The sequence below is a fragment of the Andrena cerasifolii genome, chromosome 9 (genome assembly GCF_050908995.1).
Source record: "Andrena cerasifolii isolate SP2316 chromosome 9, iyAndCera1_principal, whole genome shotgun sequence".
NCBI lineage: Eukaryota > Metazoa > Arthropoda > Insecta > Hymenoptera > Andrenidae > Andrena > Andrena cerasifolii.
This window is the reverse complement of record NC_135126.1, coordinates 2,747,051-2,755,456: the sequence shown is the minus strand read 5'-3', so window position 1 is coordinate 2,755,456 and position 8,406 is coordinate 2,747,051. Positions and strand designations below refer to the sequence as shown.

General features: G+C 37.3%; 1 protein-coding gene across 1 annotated transcript in view; it reads left to right on the top strand.

Moving 5' to 3' along the window:
* Positions 1–6,476: 6,476 nt before the first annotated feature.
* The window catches only part of LOC143373436 (uncharacterized), a 12,673-nt gene continuing 10,743 nt past the window's right edge, over positions 6,477–8,406 (top strand). The window contains exon 1 of the mRNA XM_076820703.1: positions 6,477–7,294. The gene's annotated coding sequence lies outside the window, so the exon portion shown is untranslated. The remainder of the gene's footprint in view (positions 7,295–8,406) is intronic.

Sequence of the window (8,406 nt, the reverse complement as noted above, 5' to 3'; positions counted from 1 at the left end):
AAATTTAATCCTGTCACAACTAGCCCCTACTCGGGGCACGTTGCTACATCAGGTCTCGACCTTTAAAATCGCTTTTTTTCAGTCATGGTTTTCGTTTAATGACTTGAGATAGCGGTCATCTGTAGAGGAAAGTCTTACGCACTTTAAGTGGGAGTCATTAATAGTACTTATTAAATATAGAATGCAAAAAAAAAATAAAAAACTGATTAATGTAACAACTAGCTTCAGTCTCTCCTACTTTGTGACATATCGAATTTTAAATGATATAAAGGCAAGGACTAGTGTAACGTATTGTAAAATCTATGCTCAACAGTCTTGTTTGCGTGACACTAATCGTTCTTAAGAACACTCGTCGAGATCGATGACACATAATCCTTGATAGTATTTTCTTAGTTTCTCCTTCCTCCTGAATGAGGATGTTGCGATAAGTCAGTGACCTATCAGGATACACATAAAAAGCGCACTGCTACATTATCATTTTTGGCATCAGACGGATATATTTGATTGTAAAAGAGTCCTCATAAAATCTTCAAAAGTCCAACAAGTTTTGTGGAAAAGATTTCTCGAGAGATATTAAAAGTGGAAAAAATGACATAATTCTAGCTATAGTAAACAAAAGTTTCGATTAAAAACGACGTACCCACAATATACTCCATATTCCTTTGGTAATTACAAAGTAGCTGAACATTTATAATTCAGAGTGCACTTTGAGTTGTGCATTCGTATTCCACGAATTAATTCAAGATAATATATAGTAACTTACAACTATAATATTGAAGTTTAATTTGTAATAGGTGCATTTTCAATAAAACTAGTGCTTTGGTTTACTCAAATTTTTTAACACTATTTCGTGTCAATGGGTTAATCACATTTAACTAAAAATCATCCCCATCCGTAGCAGCACAGTTAAAGTGTGACTTTTTCTGGTCGTCATTTAAAATCAATTGAATTTACAGATGACACTCGAGTAAGTAATTATGCACCCTTATCTTGAGGAATGTCGATTGCACCAAGTAGGATAATAACACAAACTAAGTACGCCAGAGTAACTTAAGAACGGTTCGACAGCAAAACAAAAATAGAAGAGGAGCGCGGTTTGCAATAAATAATTATCGTGTTAAACGGAAAAATGTGTGTTAGAATTTTCTATTATTTGGGTCACGATCCCGTATTGCAGTCGCTGAAAATAATTTCAATCGTTGCTCATACGGTACAAAGATGGCGACTAGAATATTAATGCCCCGTGACTGTACGTATTTTCTAATCAAGCACGTGGTTTCCTCTCAAACTAGCTGCACTATACGCAAATAACTATTATAACTATTATAACTATTATTAATATAACAAAAGAAAGTTTAAGAACGGAATATTCAAAACAAGTAAAAAAAATGATAGCAGTTTAATATTATCCAATTTTTTAAAGAAAAGCACCATTCCCTGATTGAAATACAATATTTGCAATGGAGTTATAAGAAATTGTTATAGTTCCTCCTTCCATAAAATCTATGCATCATGGATTTTGTCGAAACAAAAGTCACGTAAGTGTCGTCACGAAATATCAAAGCCTCGGAGCAAAAGTTTATAGCAAAAGCATGGCTTTATAGCAAAGCCTTGCATAAAGTTTGATGATTTAACCGTCTTTATAATCTAAGAAAATCTGGATTTATTATGATCTTATCTTTTTGGGATAATCCGACGGTCACTTTTATCTTCTTTTTACTAAATTTCTATCGACATTTTCTCCTTAGGATTTCTCACGTAATTCGGAAAGAGTTCAGAGACAAATACAACATGCAAACACAAAAGTAGCAAGTCGTTGATAACAAAGTAGAAAGTGTGTGTTCAATGTGTGCGATGTAAATAGTATTTAGTTGATCTCTCGCCAACAAGAAACAGTTTCATTGTTGAAAATTAACAAATAACTACCTCACATTATTCATCTTCCCGTTTTAATCTCGCATTAGGTTTAGATTGGTAAAACCAATAAAATTGAACGCTTGACGTATAAAAAAATTTAAATAAAAAGTTAAAACCGATTTAAAAAAAATAAAAATGCACTAAAAAGTAAAAAATAATTTTTTTCCTTATTTAATCTACGACTCTCATATTTTTTAAGTCGGCGCCAGATTTACACAGTGCAAATGATTAGTAACTTTGGTATTTCTGTACACATGCATTTTTTGTACCTTCTACTTTGTATGTACTCAGTCTCCAAATATGTACATCTTGAAGTACACCGAAAACTTGAAAAAAATTGTGACATATTTTAATTGAGAAAATAAATTTACATAATCACAGGAAGTACACCCCCCAAAATGTGTACTTCTGTGGATTGAAACGATTTATTTTTAATGCAAAAGAAATTTCGTGACGCTGCTTACGCGAGACACCCTGTATATATTATAAAGCATATTATACATGATCCATTTATTCTGACCCGCAAAATTCTACGTTGCCATTAACGCTTAACCTCATTTTTATTAATACCGTTCGATCACCGGAAGCACATCGTCACACGTGCTAACATTCTATGCTCTGCATCGATCCGGCGGCGTTACTTCGAATTTTGGTTGTCTTATACCTTCGATATTTTACTTTTTAAAAAAAAAGAAAAGCATTTAATTCTACTACAGTTATCAATTTTAATGAGCACATAAAAAATGGTCCATCTATGTATAATCCTATAGTTGAGTTGTTGAATAAAGTAAATAAGTACAAATATTGCATTCGAAGAATATATTTATGTTGCAGAAAACACAACTGTTTATAGGAAACCAGAGATAGACACAATTTTTATTTAAATAAAATTTCGAATAACGAATAAAAGTTAAACAAAAATTCGTCTTTAATTCGTTAACCCGAGTTAACTTTATTCGACACATGACGATTTCTTTTTTAACTTTTATTCGTTACTCGAAATTTTATTTAAATAAAAATGTTGCACATCCCTGTAGGAAACTAAGAATATGGAGGGGTGAACAAAAATCTAACAATTAATTTCGAACGATGGGAAACTGGGTAATGAAATTAAAAACTCTTATAAATATCGCAGGCTATATAGTGTCGGAAATAACTTTAATTGATATTTCGAATTATTGCTTAATAGAATATCTAGTCAGACTGCAGCCTATCTTAAGTGCCTTGAATGGCTAATAGAATAGCTTTAGGTGCTGCGATAGATAAATTATGCGATATCATTCTGACATATAATTAATATTATTCCAATAACTGGACTTGTGACAATAATTTCGTAGGTATGCTACTCTAGGTGTAGCGAAGCAATATTTTAATCGGTGAAGACTTAGGTAAATTTCGTGATCGGCTAGAAAAATATCAATTTATCTGGTGACACGTTCATTTTGAATTCGTTTAGCGAGATTGCGTTTCTAGGATTAACAGGATACCGCTGTCTAGTGAACCTGCGGTTCCAAAACTGATTATGGAAGAGGACAGAGTCTCAGTTCCTGTGACGTGATCGCGGTGCAAAAGTAACGGGCACTGTGGTGAAGAACAGCATATTGCGCTTTCAACGCAAGGAATTCTTAACAGAACAGGCAAACCTATATATCCGATGTCTCAAAAATAGGGACACTTATTTTATGCAATGTTCCACATACGAACGAATGAAAATATTAAAGGGAAATTTAACCCTTTTTAACCGACCTCAAAAAGGAGGAGGTTACAGATTCGACACGTATGCATTTTTTTATATGTTTGTCCCCGCACGACTCCTCAGCATATGGACCGATTTTAATGATCTTTTTTTATTCGAAAGAAGGCGATGCACCGGTGGTCTCATCTTAGACTACGTCAATTTTGACCCAATATTTCGCCAGTTCTGGTTAATAATAAAGACTATTGTCGCCTAATTATTATTATTTTATGTACACGCGCATATCTCCTTGTGTCAATATATATAAAACTAAAAAGTTAAAAATAAAGAAATTTTAAAAGAAAATTAAAACCAACTTCAAAATAATAAAAATGCACTAAAAAGTAAAAAATAATTTGTTCCCTTATTTAACCTACGACATAAAAAATATGAGAATCATAGATTAAATAAGGGAAAAAATTATTTTTTACTTTTTAGTGCATTTTTATTATTTTGAAATCGGTTTTAATTTTTTTTTTAAATATTTCAGGGAAAACATTTTCGTTAAAAACGTATGAAATTGTTATATCAATTAAAAAATTGTGCTGTACGAATTGATGGAGTAGATCAATCGTTTGAGTGTATACGAACAACAATTTTCGAATTGTTGGAAGAATTGTACTGTATCGATAACGACCTATTTGAAAAATCATAGATCGTTTTATGCGAACGATCGATATCATATCAAAGGGATTAATTATACCTGAAGAAATTTGCATCTTCTACTTTTCAGTCTGATGTTCGCTCAAATTTTTAATTGCAAAGATGGAGTGCAAGTTTGTCTCATAGGTATGACTAATCGCTACGCAGAGCTTGCCATCGAATTTGCATTCGAAATTTTAACATAGTCGCAATTTGAATATTTATGCGCATGAATATAAATCAGATATTAAAGTATTTCCCAGAGGGTAGAAGGCCTATCCAAACCCTTAGTAACACTGTTAGTTATTGCTTGAATAATATTGAATCAATATTTCTTCATCTAAATAATTAAATAAATCTGAAATCACGAGCCTAAGAAAAATGATTACTTGGAATAATGATTACTCGTTAAGCTGGATTTATATTATCCGTATCCACCACGGAACGGTTCTGTATCGGCACCGTTCCGACACAGAACGAATTTTCTTATTTGACGTTGGTCGGACGGTAGCACCGATTAGTTAGTCAACAAACAGCGATTCGTAAAGGAACGTAAAAATGTAATCTCTTTTAAATAAGTATGCAAGATTTGGCTGTAATAGCTATATTATTAGATGTAGACGAAGTTGTGAATGCCGGAACACTTAAGGCTAATGAATGAACGCTATTATAGAATTATGTTTGCAGCGCGATTGATTCCACGTGCTGCAAAAATTATTTGGATATGAAGCAAGAAATTAAAAGAATTCTCTAATTAATTAGTTGCTTATTTTAATAACTTATTTGACTCGTTTTAATAAAAAATGTCCATTCACTGTTCATTTACTGGTACAGCCACCCTATAAACATCTATATTCAAATTCCATTACAGAATACTTTTCTGATTGGATACGTTCCATGTCTATCAACCTCTATTCATAATTAATTATTTTATGCACATTATTTCAATATTTTTTTGTTATTTATTCAAATATCATTTCAAAGTTGATTGGATCAATATCTAAAATCATTATTGATACATAAGCAAAATAAATCGAATAGGTACTAGATTTAATGAAAATACTGTTGTATTATGAAACAGTATATAATAACGAAATGCTATTAAACGTATATAAGCTATATTAAAAAATAATATATTATAGTTTATTTATCATGTGACTACTTAATAACATTAGCATTAAATTGCATATTTAATTTCGATGAAGTATTGGACTAAATAAGAAACATAAATAATACTAGCAGAATAGGTTAGATTATGAATATACAATTTTATAATATTTTGAGGGATTCGATTGTAATATAGTCCAGCATTTTCCTATTCCATTCCATCATTGTTACTTATATTCCACATTTGTTCAGAGGCGGATTCAGGAGCCTTTCTTGGAGGGGGCGAAATAAAAATAGTAAAAATAGATAAGTACGTTTTTCAACCTCCTTTTAGAAGATTTAAAATTTGTTTGTAATTTATATTTTAGTATCTCTATCTGATACTATAGCCTAAATGATTAAATTCATATTAATTATTCATAGAGAATAATACACAATGTCATATTTTTCTATTTTATTACTCTTGCGCGAGGGGGGGGGGGGGCGATCGCCCCTCTGGATCCGCCCCTGCATTTGTTTATGAAATATTTTTCCTAACAACCTACTACACAGTTTTTCTGTGTCTGAAGCGGTTACGGTCTCGTGCCGTGTAGGTATGCCATCCAAATAATCTCGTATTCATTACTGATTAATAAAAACTTATCCGTAATTTATTATACAAACAATATTATGCTTAACACAGCTGGACAAATCCCATTACCCCAACAAACTACGACATTTCTTTCTGAAACAATTTCAAAGTAAATATTAACGCGTACCTCGCAACTCTATTTCCCGCGGTTTCTGCTAACCTACAATCGCATCTCGAGCGGCGCATCGAAATCTCCATCGTGTTCGTTTCACCGTTGAAAATGACGCATAGATCATCCTTGCAACGATCAACTGAAAGGAATAGATTACAATAAATGAAAGATATATACACCCAAACCGAGTGAAATGCTTGAAAAAGAACGGTAAAAGAACGAACAAAGCGAGAGCGTGGCAGCGTGGTGGTCTCGCCAGGACACTGTGTAGGGACTGCGCGGGAAGTGGGGTGGCGCTGTCTCCTGTGCGCAGCGTGCGTACATATGCCTCGAGACGCGCAATGGCCGCCGTGACCCGACGTGCGGCGGTTCAGTGTCAATCGTGCTTAATTTTCCCGTTTTAATTCGCCGTTCCACGCCCACGAAAATGCGCGCTACCTCGTCGTGCATGCAGTCGACGCGGCTCAGCGACACGGTGCACTTCGACGACCGCCACCACCTACTCCGTGTCCCTGTCTGCAAAGCGGCCTCCTCGCGGATGTTTCTACCGTCGCCGAGAGCCGCCGTGGAAGCTGACACGCGACCGAGCGTGTCGAAACGGTGCCCGCCAGCCCCGTTCGCCGCGGATAATCGGCAGGAAATAACCAGCCAGTGAACATGAACTACCAACGTGCTGTACCCCCGTCGGGCGGCATTCGTGTCTCGTGAAAGTGGCCCCCCTCGCGGATCGCGTTCCCCGACGGCCGATTTTTGTCCGCGAGAACAGGAGTCGGCACGCCGCCGAGAGGAAGTGCCAATTGACGGTTTAACGCAAGCGTTAAACGGAGGACGCGCTGCGCGTACGGGACGGACGAAGTGGCCCGGCCGTTTTCCGGGCTGGAAAGACGATTTTTCCAACACCAGTGTCAGTTAGCGTGAGCTGTGAGAGCCACTGGCCAGAAGCAACAAGTGGTCCCTCCCGGAGTCACTACGAGGGATGGGGAAAGCTCGCAGTCAGCTTTGAGCCACGCTCCGCCGAGACGTCTGGTCCACTGTGTGCTTACAGCGCGTAAAAAAGGCGCTCGACTGCCCGCGGTTCAAAGGGCGAGTGCAATAATTAGATGCTCGACGCTAGGCGGCCTCTAAACGAACATTCCACGACGCTCGAGGGGTATGCGGAGATTTGTTAATTACGCACTGAATAGCAGACTTTCCATTCGTTCCTGCGGCTGTTTTTTTTCAAGGACACGAATGTCACTGTCGAACCACCGCGAAACAGGAAACTCTGCTCCACTTGCGCGGTGTATTGCGTACACGTATAGTATAATTAATATCAAAGAAAATGGAAATAATTTTCTCTGCCTCAGAGTTCGCGTTCAGTCTTGCTTCTGAACACCTATCCCGCGTATTATTTTTCGCGCGTTTAAATCGAAGTGCCGTGATAGTTCCGATGCACCCGCGTGGAACCGATTTCCATGGAAAAATCGTTTCGACACTGACGTTCGTAGTCCGCTGACTAACCAACCGGCTGGCATACCGAGAGCTGATTTATTCGAATAACCCACATATTGGACACGGAACGTGGACGTAATTGTATCAAGGATGGCGGGCATGAAAGCCCCGATGTATACTCTCACTCGGCGCGCGGGGGATAGCTCGTAAATACGCGTATCAAACTTTCCATCGGCGCGCATTTGCATATACGTTCCAGAGGGGGAAAAAAAACGCATATGCGTAGCTGACATTTAATTGTGACACACCGCACCGGCCCGTTGCCGTAAATATGCGAAACCTGATCGGGATATCTAGGAAAGCGGCTACCGGTACGCTTTTAAACTGGATCGCGTGGCGCGGGAAATACGAAAAGTAAATGGTGACAACCAGTTTGACAGCAACGGCGGGGGAGGGGGGAGGGGCTGGAACAGTGAAAAATTTACAAAATGTATCTGCGCGATAATAATTCTAGACGTCAACGAACACGTTGTTGTTGTAGTTTATCGAGACGTTTAAGAAATTGCGTCCACGCGACGGGTCATCAGCAGTTGGCTCCTTTTTATTCTTCACTGGAATTTTCCTTAACTCTCGTTCCTTTCTTATCCGTGACTTTTGCAACCCTTTACTTTTTCCCTCTCCTTGCAAGCCTCTTCGCCTGACTTGTATCCCACTTTGCCCCTTCATCTCCACGATTTTTGTTTACCTAAAATATCGATAAAAATTAAGGATATTATTCCGAAAGGGACCGGTGGCCGATCGAGATGAGGTTTGGGGGGAGGGGTGAGGAGG